General features: G+C 44.4%; 2 long non-coding RNA genes across 2 annotated transcripts in view; one reads left to right on the top strand and one right to left on the bottom strand.

The window, feature by feature from the left end:
- Nucleotides 1-3,137, bottom strand: part of LOC146871336 (uncharacterized) — an 80,615-nt gene extending 77,478 nt beyond the window's left edge. Inside the window, exon 1 of the long non-coding RNA XR_014959544.1 lies at nt 3,055-3,137. This is a non-coding gene — a long non-coding RNA (uncharacterized LOC146871336). The remainder of the gene's footprint in view (nt 1-3,054) is intronic.
- A 156-nt stretch (nt 3,138-3,293) lies between these two features.
- LOC146871335 (uncharacterized) lies at nt 3,294-4,778 on the top strand. The gene is made up of 4 exons (XR_014980991.1): nt 3,294-3,510; nt 3,602-3,666; nt 3,750-3,829; nt 3,918-4,778. It is a non-coding gene; the product is annotated as an uncharacterized LOC146871335 (long non-coding RNA).
- The last annotated feature ends 15,199 nt before the right edge of the window (nt 4,779-19,977 follow it).

Genomic DNA, 19,977 nt, shown 5'->3' with positions numbered 1-19,977 from the left:
CCCTCAGCACCAATGCACCGGTACCTAGCTCCTCAGCAAAAGCTGTATCCCAATTATTACAGCCCACAGGGCGTAGTGGAGCCAAAAGAGCAAGAAGATCCAAGGAGGTGTGCTCCCTCCAGGCCCAAGTCGTTTTTACAGCCAGCCAGGCGTAGTAGATGCTCTCTGTATGGAAATCAACCTGGAATGGCGAAAAACGAAAGAAAAATGAAAGAAAACGGGCAGTTACGACGTGCGTAGCCCAAATCCTACCAAAATAGCCCAATTGGGCTACGCACGTGGAAACTCGAAGCAAAACCGAAAGTGACCGGCTCCCAACGCACCGGCTTATTAGGGGAGCCTTCGCGCTACAGAATAATGATCTGCTATAATGAGATGCACCCACCGAAGGCGGGGCGGTCCGTGCTGTTTGTACAATTGAAGCATTTCCACGCGCTGTTGTGCAATCTACCAGCTGCTTTGTAACAATGCCAGAAACCGGCGCGATGCCCCCACGCATCGATCGCCGTGTGTACAAACCTCCGCTAGGTCCTGAGACCTCCCCGCTCCCAGCAGGAGCTCCGTAGCGCTCAGAGCGCGAAATCAGGCTCGTCTCGCTAAATCGGGCATCCGTGTCAAAATGCAACGCGGCGTTCCAGGAGACAATAAATCAAACAACTAAGCGCCGCTGGCAGCATATACCGCATCAATCATCAAAATAAAGCATTCAATATATTAATAATCGAGAGCTCAACTTATCTGTCTGCGTGAGCAGCAAAGAAAGAGGACTGGTTCCGGTATTACTGGCTCTTATGGGGCTCTGCAGGAAGTGATCTGGTGCATGCATCATGGGAAACGTAGTTTGTTTTACATAAGAAAAGTTTTCATTGGCTGCTGTGAGTAGTAATAAATAAGAAAGAGAAGCATAATACGAAGCCTCCTGTAATAGAATTCAGGTATTCATCCATGATATAGTGTTTATGGAATTAATGTAGACATTTAAAGAGTGATATTATACTGGCATTGTTAATTACAGATTACTTAACCAATTATAATGGTATTGTTTATTACAGATTGCTCAACCAATGTTAGAGTTGTTATGCAATACGTAATCCAGGACCAAAGCATTATTAGATAGGTAAGGATAAACAAGAGACTTGTTAAAGATTGATTTGATAAATGCTTCGATAGTGTTTAGGCTTAAAATACGCAGGTTTACACATGATTGTTTTTGTCTCTACACTTGATAGATGGAAGTCTAGTGAAAGACTCAAGACACTCAGAATTGTCCAGCCACTATATTACTCCTGGTATACGGTATTCTACCCAATCAACAGAAAACCCCGTTTTCCCAAGAAAGAAGACAGCTGGAATCTTCTTGTTTCTGTTTCTCTCTCTCTCCCAATCCCTTTCTCCTTGGAGGCTTCCAGATTGACTTCTAGTTTCTACCAGGGAGTCACGCTGACAGTTTTTAGGGGGCATTGGGAATTGTCATCCCTAATCGGTCTTCGTCGTCGGGGAGAAACAATCTGGAACGATTGCTTACTTCTCTGGTCTGGGTCACAACATGAACTTGACGAATTCTGTGCACACCTCAATCGCAATGACATGAACATGAAATTCACGGGGAACTCCAGCGCCTCCAACATCACATTTCTAGATGTGGAAATCTATATCAAATCAGACACTATTCAGAGCCGTCTATATAGGAAAGAAACATCATGCAATGCCATCCTGCACGCAGACAGTTCACACCCATCTCACCAAATACAGGCGATTCCCTACGGGGAATTCATGAGAGCCATGAGAAATTGTAGTGAGGAACCGGAATTCCAAGAGTGCCTATCCAACATGAAACAAAGATTCAAAGACAGGGGCTATAGTGCCTGCACTATCAGCTCTGCAGAAAAGAGAATCAGAAACAAAAAGAGAGAAGACACATTACACACCAGGATGACAACCACTGAGCAAGACCAACCCGTCCGACTGATTACGGACTATAACAACATGGGGTTAGCTATGAGGAAAAGCCTCAGCAAGCACTGGAACATATTATTTGCTGACAACACACTGAGAGAGATCATACCTCCCAAACCACAAATCACATTCAGGAGAGGCAGGACACTGAGAACGAGACTCAGCTCTAGCATCCCAGGCCCTAGCACCAGTCCCTCACGGATCACCACCCACAATCTTGGCTTCTTCAAATGCAGGTGCTGCGGGGCCTGCAAACTAGCTCAACACGGGGTCAGAAACTTCACAGCCACTAACAGACAACAGTACCAGATCAGGCATAATATTAATTGCAACACCAAATTCGTGATCTACATTCTCGAATGCACCTGCAAACGCTGGTACAACGGCAGTACGATCAGACCACTGAAGGATCGAATTGGAGAGCACGTCGGAGCCCTACAACACCACAACACTAGATATCCCATGGCGGTCCATGCTGCCACTTGTCCCAACCAAGGCCCTAGGAAACGGATTTCCTTCTTCAAATTCGACGTTGCAGCCACCAATGCCAGGGGTGGCAACAGAGAACTCAGACGCCTGGAAGCAACTTGGATTATGCGTCTACGGACGGTGCAACACTGACCACGAGTTGCATTACTTCCTGGGTGAATGAACAATTGAATAACAATTTTGCTCTGGGTTTTTTAATGAACTGATTACTAGTGTCACCGTACATGTTCTCTTTCTGTTGACCATTTGACATTTGCATGTCTCTTCACCGTACTATACTTAACTGCCACTGTCTCCCATTTTATGCACCTGCACCGAAAAACGTGTTATGAACTGATGACTAGTTTATATTCTTTTCTGTTGACCATATAACACTTGCATGTCTCTTCACTATACCAATCTCAACTGCCACTGTATCACATCGTAAGCACCTATTCCACTTCTCGGGATATTTGTGCCTCTACTCATCTTTATTACCATACTTGGGCACCCACTAGTCTGACTGTCGGTACACGGGTCTCTTCACCACCCAGGTTGTTTCTGTCACCTCGCTCCCCTCTTACAGTGTGTTTTCTTTTTATCGCCACCTTCCAATGCACTTCCGCTTACTTTCTTCGTTTCTTTTGTTAATTTCCATCCCCGTTTCTTTGGCTACCTCACACAGTCACATCCAAGCCCGTGGCTACCTCCATGACAGCCTAGACGTTCACCGCGCATGCGCACTACCAGGCGGTTCTTCCCCGGGCTTTCCAATATGGCAACCATCCGGTTACTACGTTCCGCTTTGCTCGCTCTAGTTTCTTTGATCACTGACCGGATATAGTTTCCCCTATTTCCTGTCATCCTTCCATGTTTTTCCACACGGCTCCAGTATCCCCTCAGTACTCACTGATCCAGACCTCAAGTAACTGCCTCGCAGCTTCGCCGCTTCATCTGCCCTCCTTCATTACAATCCTTGGACCCTGATTTACATGTTTGCCCTTCTCCTTCCGTGTCATCCCTCAGGCGCCTGCATCATCCTGCAAGCGTACTACCCGACATTGCCTAACTTTTCCCGCACCCGGGGTAAGTTTCCATCACTCTCCTCCTACACCACAGAGCTCCCGCTCCGGTTTTATCACGCCACCTGACCCCCTCTTTTCGTCCCCCTCTCCAGCTCCTTTCCTCCTTGCTACCTACAACACAGCCGGACACTGGACAGCCTCCTCCTGTCATCCCAGGGTGAGCCCTCGTCAGTTTATCCCATTACAGGTCCTTTTAGCCTTAAATGGCCTCTAGCTCTCACCTTTTCTTATTCTCCACAGTTCCATCCACGTTTCAAGCGCCGTGGCGTACCCGCCCCAGCCTTAGCCTCGTACACGCCGCACGGCTCATGCACAGCCCGGTATGTATGATTTATGCTTCCCATGTCCTCAGCCCTCCCTGTCCTTTTTATTGCCGTTTACATCCTTACCCCTTCTTTTCTTCTATAGCGGCCCCCCACATCCACTCCTCAATTCCAGCGCAGTGCGCCATCCAGTGCCTGTTTCCGCAGTTTCTCCCAAATCCCGCTCGCCCCCAACCGGGTTGGAAGTATTACCGGTTTCTGGGTGAGCCACACTTTTTATCCTTTTATTTCTTAAGAAGACAACGTCCTGCGTTTCCTGTGCACTTGACTGACTTACCTACCCCTGTCGTCCTCATTCTCTTTCCCATCAGGGGTGGCACATCTCCAGATGCCATCGTTATATAGGTAATGAAGTCTATACCTTGTCTCCACTCCCCCTCTAGGGCGCCTTGTCCACTTTTCAGTCCCTGGCCTCGAGATTACCGCCATTCTTCCCCGTGGGGTCTCTTTTACATTTTCTCGACACCTCCTGTGTCACCGCTCCTCCTCATTTCAGGCCCTCTATCTCCATTCCAGTTCAATCTGTCAACGCACCATGCCCAGCAATTTAGTTTGTGCCTTTTATGGTATATTTCTACACACCATCATTCGTGCATTGGGATTTCCTCGGGCACCATCTATACACCACTGCTCGCACTCGTGAACTATTCACACCACACAATGTATCATGTTACCCGCGTCTTATCTCATGATTTCTTCCCATGAGAGCGGCACAATCACTACATTCACTGTTTTTTACCATGCTTTCCCTCGTCCCCATCATAAGCCCTGACTCATGAAAGTGGCACAGTCACGATAGTCACCTCGCACCATACGTGTCACACATTGCATTACTTTTTCTTCTCTCCCCAGAAGTCACCTAGGGTGATCCCTTTCTCACCAATTAATTATGTATGCCAACGACTAGGTACCCTTTGTCTAACCCCCTTTTATTCCAGTTACCCAATGTTTTGTATCCTCCCCAGCCCTGATGAGTCACGGGACCTCTCTCGGTGACGAAACACGTGTCGACTGGTTTGCTTTGTTCAACATAGTCGTCGTTGCAATATAAAGAAACTTTTTGAACTGATACTGGTGTCGACCACTGCATTTATATAACGCTTTGAAACTGAATGAAATACTGCAAATACCCTCACCGTGTGTGCCCAGGACTGTGCTTAATCTATAACGCAGGTGAGTGCCTTTGTGACAGGAGGGGATCCACTTGAACATCTTACAGAGTATGCGGAGGCAGTTGAAAATGGTAGAGGCGAGGGCGTGGATCTGGCGGTTCATGGGGAGGGAGGAGTCGAGGATGATGCCGAGGTTCCGAGCGTGGTCTGTAGGGGTGGGTGGGCTCCCGAGGGCTGAGGGCCACCAGGTGTTGTCCCAGGCAGAGGTGCAGGGACCGAGGATAAGGACCTCGGTCTTCTCTGAATTGAGCTTCAAGCAGCTGTCCTTCATCCTTGCTGCCACGTTCTTAATGCCTTCCTGGAAACAGAGTTTGGTGTCTTCGGGATTATTCGTGAGCGAGAGGAGGAGCTGGGTGTCATCGGCGTAGGATATGATGCTGAGCCTGTGCTGTCTGACGATGGCGGCGAGGGGGTCATGTAGATGTTGAAGAGCGTGGGGCTAAGTGAAGATCCCTGGGGTACTCCGCCCAAGGCCCCATCTATACAAATGGGCCAGGACCCCTACAGTGCTGTGTGCGGGGATGTCAGGGCGAGGGAACCTTCATGCACATTTTATGGGCATGCCCAGAGATTGCTAGATACTGGCAAAAAGTCACGGACACTATGTCCAGGGTTGTGGGGGGGTGGTTACACTGGATGCGAAATGGTTGCTTCTGATGATAAAAGGTGACTTTGACTGGTCCAGATACGAGGGAATATGGTTGGCTTTGGCTGCAGGAATAGCGAAGAGAAACATCGCATGGGGATGGGAGTGCCGCTGCCTCTGACGCTGGAGGACTGGAGACGGGACCTCGATTGGTGCCAGCGCGCTGAAGAAACGGTCTACAAAAGCAGGGGCTGTGTTAAGAAGCGGGAAAAGATATGGGCACCCTGGCAAAAGTACAGAGGAATGTGCTAGGGCGACTGAACCATATTGGGGGCCTCCACTGCCTGAGAGCACCCTGTTGATGAAGTAGTGTGCCTGCCTTCCTGTGCACTGTTGGAAATGTTTATTGTAATGTATGGTTTGTTGAGCTACGTTAACAAAAAGATTTTTTTTTTAAAAAGAATGCGAGGAAGGTGCTACACTGAAAGTAAAAAAAATTGGATGGTGGTGATTTTTCATTTTGGTGTGAGCTGATATCTCAAATAAGGGGTTTAGTGTCAGTGAGGTTATCTAAGAATAAAGGTTATGTACGAGTTCTTACTAATGAAATGATGGGTAAAGTTTGAGGCAAGTGAAACTCCCTTTATTAGGGGCAACAAGAAGCTAGAAAGGTTGTTTTCTTCAAGAGTTAGAAAAGGGCAAAGTCAGGACTTTGATCTAGCAGGTCTGTATTATGCCTGCTGCAGCAGGTGAGGTACTGGAGCATCGCTGGGCTGGGCTGGGCTGGGCTGGGCCTTGAAACATCCCCTTTCTTCCTTTGAATGAAGCCCTCGAACACCCATGTTCTATATAGAGGATGACTGCAGGCAATTTGGGACCCTGCTAAATGAGGGTGATGTCCCCAAGTGCGCCCTTTGAGTGGCAGAATCCTTAGCCTAAGATAGGCTGCTTTTGAATTCGGCTGAAGATCTGATGTTGGAAGCAGTATCACAGTGCAAGCTGGCGACCGTCTCAGAGGAAAGTATGCATGGGAGGAAATTATTTGCATAGGACAGCCCTCTTCTCAGTCACATTATTATGCTGCAGTTGCCATGTAGCGTTACTAGAGGGCAGCAGTATGAACATAAAAGCACACTGAAGCTTTTCTTCTTCTTGCTGACATACCTCTTGCTCATGTTTGTCTTGCAGGGCCTACGGAGTTGAGGACTGTGATGACTGAGTGAATGAGTAATGAGGAATGGCAGGCCTATATTTGTGGTGAAGGGGGAATGTTCCCTCCTGGTACCCCAGCTTTGGTAGGGTACCAGGAGGGAACCAACCACGTTTCAATCCTTTGATTGACCACAAACACCCAACCTTTCTGCCCTCCATTCACATTCCATCAGTAACCCAGCTGCTTCTGTCACTGTTCAGTCTCAAGTGACGGTTTTGATGAACATTGATTGGCTATGTGTTAGAAAGTACCCTCTTTCTGCATTGTTGCCCTCACTTGTTGATTAATTGCTGATGTACTTTGACTGAGTGTGCCCTGGGCTCCTGCTAATCAGGTACCCAGGGCCTATGTTCTTTCCCTAAAACTGCATTGAAGCCTAAACCCAATTGGCATCTCTGGCCACAGGTCAGCCCCTGGTAAATGGTACCACAGGTACCCAGGGAACTGTGTCCAGAGAAGGCCTCTAAGGCCTGAGGACTTATTGTGCCACCCTTAGAGGTCCTGTACCCTGATACTCTCACACTGCCTTTGCAGGCTGCGTGTCTTGGTACAGAACAAAGTAAAGAGTCCCTATGTGCCATACCTACTACCCACCGCACTGGCATAGATCAGTCACCCCTCTAGCTGGGTGCACTATGCCAGTGGTGAGGGTACAGGTGCATGAGCCCTGTACCCCTACAGTGTCTAAGTCCATTCTTAGACATTGTAAGTGCAGTGCTGCCATCAAGAGTATATGGTGCTTGGAGTTTGTCATTACCAACTCCACAGCACCATAATGGCTACACTGAAAACTGAGAAGTTTGGTATCAAACTTCTCAGCACATTAAACCCACACTGATGCCAGTGTGAGATTGAATGAAAAATGCACACAGAGGGCATCTTAGTCCGACAGTCACCCAGCGGCTGGGCAGGCTCAAGGCCATTACGAAGGGGCACTATCAGACCCCTCCTCGAGACCACGGGGACCCGCCGTTGAGGCACTCCATTCATATGAAGGGGTAATAACAGGAACACCATTGAGATGTTCCACTGAGCACTTCCACTCATTCAGAACCTTAACAGAGGTACCATAGGACTATAGGGTGCTTTTTTTCCCTGCTCCTATTTTTATATTTTTATCACACTAATTCACTTGACACGGTCCGGACAAAGCGTACTAGGATCCATTAGGGACCTTTCTTAAGCGCGAAACATGTCGACCAGGTTTCACATTCACAAATACCCACGGGTATTGAGAGCAGCAGAGTAATACCTCGACCTCTACTATATTTGCTAAATAGAGGAGCCTCATTCCCCTAACTTTTAACTTTGACCCCACGGACCTACGAATAAAACTGACTCTAAGGTACCGGTGGGGTAATTTTAACATACACTTGCACTACCTCTTTTTTAGGCCCACACACCCACATGCACAACTGAGGCGTCTCCTAAAAGATCTCAGACAAAGAGCCCTCTCGCGGGGCCTGTGGAGGACAGCAGCGCCACCCCCATGAGGAGCAACGCCCGATGATGAAGCATGACACTCGCAAGAGTGTGTGAGGGTATTAATTTCTAAAGGAGAAATACCCCCTTCTTCATCAGACAGAGAACACATATAGAGACCATTTTTTCTAAACTTCTGTTCTATGTAACCCAGTAGGTTATCTATCTCTCTTTTAGGAACAGCTACCAACAAGTGAGTACAAATCTTAGAGATGCCCCCTGAAAACTAACCCACCACTAGTGTCCACGCTCAGTGGCTGCTTTCAGCTGCCACCACCAGACATGTTTCTGGACCCCTGGGTCGAGAGCCCGCTGCTCTCTGGGGCCTGAAACAATGCACATCCTGGGAGGAGGTGCCAAGCCTTCTTCCCCAGGATGGGCAGGGTTCACGAAGGGGATGCTTGCACCTTTGTGAGCTTCCCCAGGCCAATTGCTGCTTTCAGCAACTGGTCCTCACTGGTTCTGACCCCCACTTTGGGTGGGAGGACAGGCGGGAAAAACAAGTGAGGAAGAGAGGTGTTCCCCCCTCTGCCAACTCCACCCCTCAGGTGGGGGAGGCGAGGTGATGCACAACTCTTAGTCCACGCTATCTTGAAGATGGGGGGCCAACCAGGGACAGGCACATGCCCCCTCACACTGGAGGGTGGCATAATAAGGAGTGTATCCACCCCAGGGAAGGGACCCATTGACCCTGCCTTCTACCTACCTGTAATGCCCCTAAAACTAGTATTTAGGGGCACCCCTGAACCTTGCTTCCTCAGATCTAGACCGGAAACAAGAAGAAAAGAAGAAGGACCGAACAGCTGTGCAGCAGGTAACAAGAGGAAGACACCCAGTGACTTGGCCCCTGCCCTACCAGCCTGTCTCCCCCTCAAACCTGCTCCTGTGAAATCTCGGTGTGTTTTGCAGCCAGCAACCTCAAAAACCCCAGAGGTCCTGCCTACCTTCAATTCCAAAGACTGCTTCTCCCGTGAACACGAGATTTGTTCAACTGCAACCTCAGGCAGCAGCCCGAGACCGCAAATCCGCCCCACTCTGCACCCACTGTCCACGGCCCAAGCTTGAGTGGGCAAACACCACGAGGAGGTAACGCCGGCGATCCTGAACTGAGATCCAGTGACCCTTGACCTGCCTCAAGCCTCCAGCTGACGCCTGCAGGGTTTATCCAGAAGGCTCCCCTAACCACGACCAGGAGCTGGTATGAAAATCCGCCCCCAAAAGGCACCCCTGCGTCCGACCCCCCACGGCCTTGTGTGCCCAAAGTGACGGTGCCTAACCAACCCCTAACTTCCAACTTGCCTCTCAAAGTGGTGGTCGCACCCAGAAGTCCTTCGTCTCCTTGCCTGCAGTGCTTTATCAAACTGGAAGTTCTCCATTGGAAACAACAGGGCATCCGACCTCCAAACAGCACCCTGCACCCGGCCGCCTTAGTGCCACTGAGGGTGCACCTTTGGTGCGAATTTGTTTCCCCATTTGCCCTGATCTAAAGTCCAGGAGCTGTGCTCCCACAACCCAGTGGCCTGCTTGCCAGCAGCCACCAACCGGAGGCCCCCTATTCCCCATTGGATAACATTGGGCCTCAACACTCTGCACCCGGCAGCCCTAGTGCCGCTGAGGGTGTAACAAGAGTGCATCACTGATCCTGGGGGAGCCCTGAGTCTAGCCCCAGAACCTCAACTCCCACTACCGAATACTTACCTAAAAAACTATAACCATATTTAGCTCCATAGGATAACATTGCCACTTTTTCCTGAACAAGTTTTCAAGTGTGGAGTTTTGAAACCTAAAGAAATTCTTTAAAATTGTACGATTTAACAAAAACGCTTTTACTCACCTGTTTACAGGAAATGTCCCAGTGCTGCATCCAGGCATACGGAACTGAGTAAGAAAAGTAATACAGAAGTAACTTACCTGCTATTTTACTGAAAATCCCATTCAAGTCTATGTACTGTATTTACAAGTGATTGCGTTTCTCTGAAACAATAGTGTAAGTCAAACCATTGTACATTTACAATTGCAATTGAACTGTTTTACAATCAGCTTTTACTACTGTAAAGTATGTATTGCTTACCTGTACCAGGCTTGCTTGGTTCTAGAAATAAAATAACTAAAAGAATATTTGTATACAAAAACAATTGGTCTGAAGTTCAGTCTTTGTGTGTGTGAATTCATTTGCTGACTGGGTGTATACAACAAATGCTTAACACTGTCCTCTGATACTGCCTTACTGCTCAACCACACTACCACAAATAGAGAGTAATGTTCTATCTAATTTTACCTCTTCCTACCTTTGCGGTTCCACTGGACACTGTGCACACTATACCTCACTTTGGTATAGTATATACAGAGCCAGCTTCCTACATTGGTGGATCAGGGGTGGGATATACAACGTGCATTTGTTGGACTACTTGGTTACCACCTGATCACTGGACAGAACTCTTAAATTGTCTTTAGAATTCTGATTTTTCAAATTGGCATTTTTTGCAAAATTACTAAAAGTCTTGTTAGCGCCTTGGTTAAGTCCCTTCAGAATTTTAGACAATAACAAGTCACTGTAGCTAGGGTTAGAGGGGTTAGAAGTTTTTTTTAACAATGTCTCAAAATAAGAACCCAGTTATTAGTGGAAATAACCACAATGTCATAGAGGACAGGGTTGGAGGACAGGGTTGAGGAGCTTGACCTCACCACTTACCTTCACTTGTCTTTCAAGGAGGTAAGGTCCCTATGTAAAATAAAAAACATAACCATGTGTCCCCATCCCACCAAACAAAAGCTCCAGGAGCTGTTGTCTGGGTATGACCACCCATCTGAAAATGGTAAAGACCAATCAGATGAGGAAGTAGAGGAAGGGAATGACCTGGTAGATCAACCCCCTCCACTTCCTAGGGAGAGAAGGGTTCAAGTACCCTTGACTCCAAGAGTAAACCTCCCAGTGCCTAGATCTCACACAGTTGGATCAGGTATCAGTGAGGACATTGAGGAAAGCCTCAATGAGGAGGACAGCCTTTTACTAAGGCTGACCAAAAGACTGGATCTAGAGACCAGGTTGCTGGCTCTAGAAAGAGAGAGAGCAGAGATGGGCCTAGCACCCATCAATGGTGGCAGCAATTTACTAAATAAGGATAAAGAGCAATCTTATGATCCTAAAATCCCCAAAGGGATTGTCCCTAAATTTGAAGAGAGTGATGATATCGCAAAATGGTTCACAGACTTTGAGAGGGCTTGTGAAATGGGAAAAGTGAAGAATTCACACTGCGGGGCACTCCTTTGGAAACAGAGACAGACTCCTGACCCTTTCTGGGGCAGATGCTGGGTCTTGTGACCTCATGAAGAGAACTCTGATTGAGGGATTTGAACTCACAACTGAGGAATATAGAATTAGATTCAGGGGGGCTTACACAACACAAAACCAATCCTGTATTGACTTTGTAGACTACTCAGTTAAAACACTAGATGGTTGGTTAACTGGACACAATGTGCATCATTTCAATGGACTTTACAATCTGTTTATGAAAGAACATATTTTAAGTAATTGCGCTAATGAAAAGTTACATCAGCATTTGGTAGACCTTGGTCTAATTTCTCTGCAAGAATTGGGAAAGAAGGCAGACCACTAGGTCAAGACAAGAGTGACAAAAACAACCAGTGGGGGTGAACAAAAGAAAAGGGTTACAAAACCTCCCCAGAGGAAAGGTGGTGAGAATCCCCAAGATAAAATGCCTGATGGTGGAGCAGCAGAAGTAAGTTGTAGGTGGGCCTTCCTGGCCAATTGGTAAGTAAAACGTGTGTGTGTGTGTGTGCGGCAGGGGTAGCATGTGTTGAGTGAGAAGGGGGTATAGGAGGAGCCTAGGCAGATTGGGAGGGTGGAGTCAGAGTGCAGGGGAAAAGGTGTAGAGGAGAGGAAGGATTGGTGATTGGGGCCCAAGTGACTAATAAGGGGTCATAGAGGGAGGAGGGGCCAGGGCCCTCAGCAAGTCTGGAGAAAAGAGGAGTGAGCATAGTGGGGGCAAAGGTGGGCTCTCATGCAGTGGTTGCTCAGCACACAGATGGGGCGATTACAGAGATCGAGACTTATGGTGGGCAACCCCAATTCTTTTTTTACTGTACCCCCCCTTACACTGTCTTATTTTAGGGGGAACTCACATTTGGGAGAGCAGTATTAAAAGGGGGTTAGGGGTGCAATATGAAGGATGATGGAGGACACAGAATGACATGGCGTTTGCAAAATTTTGGGGGGCTATCCTTAGATTTTATTGCTCCTCTCCTCCCTTATAGGGTGCACCCCATAAAGGATAGGGGTGATACAGCGAGAGACCGGAAAAACGGGGGATAACCTTTACCGATACCCTCCCTGAGTCGCAGACCCGATGTCACACTAGCTCATTCACACACGCATTCATTGGTGGGGCCCATAACACCAACACTCACACGTCTCTCTCTCCAAGTCTGCACACACAGGAGGGATGAGTAATTCAAACGCTGGACATGTGGGGAAATACCTTATAACCTATAGGGAAGGAAAAGTCATTTACAAATATACATTAACGCCCTTTCGCCTACAGATCCTCAATCCCAAACATCAAGGCACTCCTCCTACTTCAGTCAATGGACCAAATTAGTTGGATTGGTTGATGGTGATTTAGAACCAGCTAAAACATATTTTAAGATTCAGAATCCTTTCCTCCTTAGCTGAAAAACCACAAACTCATTGTTTCTTGTTAATCAATATTAATTTATCTAAATGTCATAAAGCTTTAATATGCATTTGTTTCGCAAAGTTTATATCAAATTTTCAGAAATCACAGAACTTCATATTTACCTAATCTTACTATTCTGGGGTCTTCTAATTCATTGGCTCTGTATAGATTGTCCGTAATGAGCCACAGCACAGAGTTCTCTGCCAAGCACGTTTCAGTCCCAAAGTTCGGCAAAGGACCAAAGACGTGCAAGCATCAGTCAAAAGTTCGTAGTCGTCAAAGAATCGGACAGCATCCTGGTCATCAAAGTAAGGGTAGGATGCAGCAAACGACAAGCGTCAAGTCAAAAGGGAAGGTAGGCGGGATATCGGGTGTAAGTCCCTATTCTGCTAAGCTTTTATAAAGAACTTGAACATAAAAGTAACAATTTTAAAGTTCAGGGTGGTCAGGATTGGTTGGTCAGGATCGTCCGATGTGTTCCCAGGATTTCAGTACAGTTCAAGGGGTGAGGTCACCGGTAAAAATTTGTATGAAGTCGTTCCGGTTCTGTGTAAAAGTTCATTGTTCCTCTTCTTCGGAAGACGTCCAATGTGTCATCCTTGTTGGGGTACTATGTTCAGAGGTCACTGCGAGGATCATGGAAACTCTCGCGCAGGCGCTGTTGACTCCGCGCCACATGAGAAAATGGCCACTTCCTCGTGGAGTCTCGGCAACCATCTTTGATTTAGGCCCAAATGCTAATTTAAGCGAAACAAACACAAAAGAATAATTAATAAAAATAAATAACAAATCTAATGTTTACCCCTTACTAATCCCTGTATGTGTTTGTATTTATCTAGCGTTTGGCAACATTTAAAGCATTTATATTCACCATTTCGATCTTCCTTCTGGGCAACAATACATAACATTACAAAGCAACATATATCATGCAATTTTCTAATTACCACATCTTCTATTGTCAATATGCGTACATATTTTAGTCAGAAAAATTATTTTTAGCCATGCAATTGCAATCCCACGTGTAATTTATATTAATAAGTGTTGATTAATAAACATGCAAACTTATTTAATAATATTATAGTTAATAGATTATTTAATTAGTGTTTTCAAGCTACGTGAGGGAGGTATACAACATTTTGTAAAACCTGCTCCATCAATCCCCCCTTTGGTGATTTTATCACCACACCATAAATTTTGTGTCAATTTATCATAGAAAGCAAAATGAATTCTTTAGATTAATTCACATCTCTGTTTCCCCAATTTCTTCTCTTCTAGCTGTTTTATACATATTGTCTTTCATCTCTTCTAATTCTACTTCTTCAAATTCCCTCTCTTGTTTCTTATTCTGTCTTCTTTTCAAATTTTCTCTTTTTGAATTTTTCTGTATTTTCTTTCTTTTATAACATAAACATCCTAATCTTAATATTAATACTAGAAAAACCACACATGTTAATAGAAATAAGATTCTACCTATAAATGTGCTACCCAAGTTAAATAAGAAATCTTTAATAGAAATAAGTTTCTTTCTAATCTTTTCCCAAACACTTTCAACCTCCAGTGGTACAATTTCCTCATGCAATTCAGTTATATTTTTGATATAGACTTTCAGATCTTTACTTTCGTCTGGAATGTAAGTACAACAATATTGAACTTTCAGCATTCCACAGACTCCTCCTTCTTTTGCCAATATTATATCAAGGGCAAGTCGATTTTGCATCACCATGGCACGCATGGCAACCATTTCAGTATTTACCAATAAGAATCCTCCAGCGGTGCTTGTTGGCAAGCGATCCACTACTGTTGATAATTTCCTAATTTTATGTGCATTCAGAGATATTCCCACTGCTGGTATCAATGCTCCACAAATGGCTCCTACAATTTCTGACCAAGACTCTCTTTTTCTACGAGTTAGTAGACTACTTAATTTATGTACACCATCTTCTCCTCTTCCCATGTTGAATATCTTTGGAAAAACCAGACCTACATAACATGTGCCATACCAATGATCTGGCAAACAATAATATGCCTGGTTCCCGCAGATAAAATACAATCCAGGAAAGACTGGATCATTTCCACCTTTAAATCCCCATCCACCCATGATTCGATATGTATCATGGCAATCACTGTTACCTACAAAGTAATTATCATAGGCAGTTTGATTCCTTCTAATACAAAACTTTCCCTTCTGAGGCCAATCTAAAGCCATTGTTGGACTAGCTTCTCCTCTCAAATGCTTTTCCTTTTCTACATCCCAGACTGTCTTTTCTTCATTTCCATCAGGTACTTTCCTTTGCATTTTCAATCTCCTTTCTTCAACCATATCCAAAAACACTTTCTCTTCTTTCTTTAGACTACAAGTTAGATTATTTCTAAATATAGATTCTAATGTTAATTCTTTAGTTTCTAAGAAAAACTCACCTAATACCTTTGCAGGTTTGACTTTATTCAATTTGTTAATTACGGGTACTTGTGAAAATACGTTATCTACATCTGAAAAATAATATTCTAATTTACCTATTTTATAAAACAAACTTGCTATTACACTACATGTTATTCCATACGTTACTGGAAGATGATGGTATGTTACTCCTTCAGATACAGATGCAGGTAACTGCATACAAACGTAGCAATCCCTCACATCCATTGTCTTTACATATTCGTACAATAATTTTGAAAATACATTATTAGAAAAATCATTTATAGACCTATCTTGGTGTAAGTAATTTCTATCTACTTTAATCGGAAATTTTTTCTGAAACTTTTCTATATTAGTTTTATTCACACTATGTCCTTCTATTGTATCTAAAGTAACTTTACATGAAATCATCAAAGCTAAAATACTCCATAGAAGCATTAATAATCCTATACAACAACAACAACACATTTTTAGCCACCTTCTATGAAAACCACATTTAGTTTTTCTATTCTCTGTGTTTGCCATTTCGAAAAATGAACAGTGTCTTTTGACTTAGCCTCTTCTACTTCACAACTAGTTTTGTCTAACCCAAGGCTCTAAGCGCCTACTTGGTTCTATCAGTTATTTCTACTCCAGTATTTTATTGTCTTTCCATTGATATTTCCTTTGGTCTCTTCAATTTGGCATTTGATCGTCTTTTACTTTTTTCTCACAATCTTGATACAGAACTTCCTGAACATCCGTCTCTTCTCCAATATCGGACAAGATAACTCTCAGGATTTCCGATTCTTCGTCTTCCTCAACCACTTCTTGTACAGTCACCTCTGGGTTTTCTTGGCTATCTGCCTCTTCTTTAGTTTCAGGCAAAGCCACATATGACCATTCTGGTGACTTATACTTCTGGTTAGGTTTTCTCGTTCTCTTGTTTTCTTCTTCTGTAGTTATTTTCTCATTTTTCGATTTTTCTTGACTAGATACTTCATTCACTTGTTCTGCTCTTGATGAATTCACTCGTGTTAGTCGATATCTCAATCTCTTTATCTTGTTTGGCCAGATTTTTTCTTTTGCTGATCTTTTCGAATTATTTCCTTTATTATTCTTTTCAGCTCTCCATGCTCTCTTTCTCAGGACTCAACCTTCTGGTATATCTTCATCACCATCTTCTGTCTCTGTTTCAACTGGCTTTTTGTTTTCAGCTGTTTCCCTTTCCACCACTTTATTGTTCCCTACTTCTGTCCCTCCTCGTGGTTCTTGCACACAATTTTCCTGCTGATTAACTATCCCTTTTTCTAACTGAGTGTTTGGATTCCCTACAACTCCTCGGGGATCTTCCGCAAGAATCTTTCCCTCACTCTCTGTATCTGGCACCTGTCCATCTATTTCTTTTATTTCGGGTGGAATTTCTCTCAGCTTTCCATCAGGAATCTCTTTATCAATAACTTCTTTGATTGTTTCTTCACTGCTTTTATCTTTTCTTGAACATACCGGTGTTTGTTCTGTCTCTGATTCTGAGCTGGTATCAGAAATCTCTAATCTTCTCCTTAAGGGAATATTTTCTGGGGCAATGATCACATCTGGTTCTGATTCCCCCCTTTCTGGGTTTTCTCTTGTTCTGTTGCCTTCAGTATCAGATTCAGAGCTTGACTCTGATTCCTCAAAATATTCTCCTTCTTTGTTGTCTACTGGATTTGGAATTCGCAGTGTATGACTAGCATGGATCTAGTTCTTTATTCCAGCACACTTTACAGCTGTCGTTGTGGTCAAAATCACTTGTCGTGGTTTTCCCCAACGTGGGACCAGACCGTTCCTTCTTCTGTGTACTTTGATTCTCACCCAGTCTCCTGGGCTCAGATCATGAGCTTGCTTCTTTTCAAGGGTGGTGGCATCCGATCCAACCTGATGAAACACAGAATGAACTGCGTCAGCCAGTCCCTTACAGTAATCCAACACCAAGTCATCAGTTATAGGCAACAGCTTGTTGACTGGAATAAAAACATGTCGCATTGCTCTTCCCATGACAATTTCATGGGGACTCAGACCTGTGGTTCTATCTGGAATAGATCTAATAGTCATGAATACCAGAGGCAAGACATCAGGCCATTTCAAACCTGTGGCTTAACACATTTTTCCCAATCTGTTTTTAATAGTGCCATTCATTTGCTCCACCACACCAGAAGCCTCTGGGCGATACGCACAATGCAGTTTTTGTTGTACATTCAATGCCTCACAAATCAATTTTGTGATCTCATTATGGAAATGCTTTCCTCTATCTGATTCAATTGTCACTGGGAACCCAAATCTAGGGATAAATTCCCTCAAAAGCAATTTTGCTACTGTAATTTCATCACTTCTTCTTGTGGGATATGCTTCTACCCATCTAGAAAATAAACAGACCATCACTAAAACATACCTCAACCTGTTACAAGGAGGCATTTCAATGAAATCAATCTGCATTCTGAGAAAAGGCCCTCCTTCTCGACCTATTGTTCCTAGACTCACTACTGTCTTTCTTCCAGGATTGAACTGCTGACATATTAGGCATCTTTGACAAAGGATTTCGGCTACCAGTCTGAATTTGCATTGTACCACGTTTGCTTGAACGACCTAATCATGGCATCTCTCCCTATGTGTGCTTGTCAATGATACATCCGTGCCATGGCAGACACCATACTGTCAGGCATGACTGGTCTTCCATCTCGATAAACCCACACACGATCGTGTTCTCTGGGTGCACATACTGCTTTTATCCACTGCCTCATTTCCTCATCTTCCTGCTTCTTCCAGCAACTGCCTCACTTCTTCCCAAGTACTCACAACGTTAGTAAACAGTAGGGGGCAAGAATTTATCTCCCTTTCTTTGGCCCGATTAATAGAATTTTGGTTACATGCACAATATTAGCCACATCGTTGGCATATTTGTTTCCAACTGCGACATGTGTAGCACACTTCACAACAGCCAATTGCTTAGGCAGCTGTATCGCCTCCAGCAATTTCCCAACTACTTCAGCATTCTTTATAGGGGTTCCACTTGAAGTCAAAAATCCTCTCTGCAGCCATATTTGGCCAAAATCATGCACAACACCAAAGCCATACTGACTATCAGTTATCACAGTCACTCTCACATTCTTTCCTATCTTGCATGCTCTGGTTAAAGCTACTAGTTCAGCAACCTGGGCTGATTTTACTCCCCTCGGGTAGGATGCTTCCATCACTGCTGCAACTGTGCATACTGCATATGCTGCACTTAGCATTCCCTCTTCTGTTCTCAAGCATGACCCGTCTACAAACATCACAAAGTCACTTTCTGTCAATGGTACATCCTTTATATCAGGACGTGGTTTGGTACAGAAGTCAAGCACATCCAAATAATCATGATCTACTTCATCTCTGACTTCCACATTCTCTGCGTCAGGCAATAACGTTGAAGGATTTACATTCAAGCATCTTGTCAGGCTCACATTTGTTGCACCTAAAATGACTTCCTCATATTTAGTCAGCCGACTATGTGTCATGAATTGAGTGCGGCTCCTTGTTAATAAGATTGTCACATCATGAGGTACAAACACTCGCACAGGATATCCCATCATAATTCCTTCACTCTGTTTCAGACTCTTACAAGTAGCAGCTACTGCTTTCAAACAACCTGGCAATGCTACAGCTACAGGGTCTAGCAAAGCTGAAAAATATGCAATTGGTCTTCTCAATTTTCCATGTTTCTGTATTAGTACAGAAAGTGCACATCCATTCCTTTCACTGCAATACAACTCAAACTCCTTTTCATAATCAGGCATACCCAATGCTGGTGCTTCACACAAACTATCTCTCAATTGCTTAAAAGCTGCTAACTCTTTTTTATTCAAATCAATGTGGTCTTTTACATTACTTCTTGTCAGGCGTACCAAAGGTTTTGCAATCAGGGAAAAGTTACTTATCCACTGTCGACAATATCCGACCATTCCAAGAAACATTCTCCCTTCTTTTTGCGACATTGGGGCTCTCATTCCTTTTATTATTTTGATTCGGTCTGTAGTTATTTTCCTCAGTCCTTTTTCAATTTTATGTCCTAAATATTGTACTTCTTTCTGACAAAATTGTAGTTTTGATGGAGATACCTTAAGTCCTCCATCTGCCAAATGGTTCAACAATGCTACTGTGTCCAATACACAAGCTTCTCGAGTTTTTGATGCTACTAGCAAATCATCTATATACTGAACTAGCACTGAATTCTCGGGAATCTACAAATCTTCTAAGGATTTTTTCAAAATCTGATTAAATATTGAGGGGCTTTCTGTATACCCCTGTGGGATTCGGCACCATGCCAAAATACGTTCACCAAAACGGAATGCAAAAATTTGTTGGCTATCATCATGTAATTCGTTGGAAAAGAAAGCGTGACACAAATCAATCGCTGTATACCATTTTGCATCATGCGGAATCTAATACAAAATCACAGATGGATTTGGTACAATAGGACAACACGACAACGATTTTGTTTACCTTTCTCAAATCTTGTACTATTCTGAACTTTCCATTAGGCTTTTTCAGTCCCATAATTGGTGAATTACATGGACTACTCATT

This window comes from Triturus cristatus, chromosome 1_1, assembly GCF_964204655.1.
Source record: "Triturus cristatus chromosome 1_1, aTriCri1.1, whole genome shotgun sequence".
NCBI lineage: Eukaryota > Metazoa > Chordata > Amphibia > Caudata > Salamandridae > Triturus > Triturus cristatus.
Note: the sequence above shows the minus strand (reverse complement) of the source record. Positions and strands in the feature narration are given on the sequence as shown.